Raw genomic sequence first — 768 nt, 5'->3', positions numbered from 1 at the left:
TTACTTAAGTAGTAGAAATGGGATAACTTTTAAATCCTTTTTATTTAAGAGTCCCAATTTATCAAATACCCTATTTGATCATACATCGATTTTTTTCAGTTTGAAATGATGTTCCAGCGCAAATATACACATTTACTGCTACTTGATTTTTAATAAAGTTGATAGGCCTAAATAGTAAGAAATTAGAAACAGCCACTCATCTGCATTTCATTAGAAACTTCACACTTTTTAAAATGATTAGTCAGATATTTATGAAGGTACTTGGAATGCAAATTAAGTCAATTCAACACTCAGAATTGTACTTTTTAAAGGCATATTAATGGTTGCAGCGCACATATATTTGTGGGTTTTTTTTAGTTTATCACTGGACATGCGGGAAATAATAGACACATCTGTGTGATACATTTCTTCTATATTAAGGAGGCCGACTGGGGTTTTAATTGCACAATACTTCGCGCAGCATAGTAAAAATAAAGAGTACTTACTCTTTAAAAGCAACTATTATTACATAATTCATAAAAATTAACAAGTTTAGGAAATCTCAGGTTAAAAAATCTAATGACATTTTTAAATAACTGATTTTTTAAACGCTTTTTCAAATGATGGGTAGATAGACCTCGTAATAGTGTGTTTTTGACGTTATGAATAACCGAAGTTCTTTAAGCGGGGTCATTAATTATGTCATAAAATAAAAAGTATAAAATAGATGCTCTTGAAATTTTAAACAACTGGAAACCAGACGGTAGAATTTTGTGTTTCTTACATAAA

The sequence above is a fragment of the Saccostrea echinata genome, unplaced genomic scaffold (genome assembly GCF_033153115.1).
Source record: "Saccostrea echinata isolate AGI-Se365-2 ecotype Australia unplaced genomic scaffold, CSIRO_AGI_Sech_v1 ptg000057l, whole genome shotgun sequence".
In the NCBI taxonomy this organism is placed as follows: domain Eukaryota; kingdom Metazoa; phylum Mollusca; class Bivalvia; order Ostreida; family Ostreidae; genus Saccostrea; species Saccostrea echinata.
The sequence above is the reverse complement of the archived record's forward strand: the minus strand, read 5'-3'. Positions refer to the sequence as shown.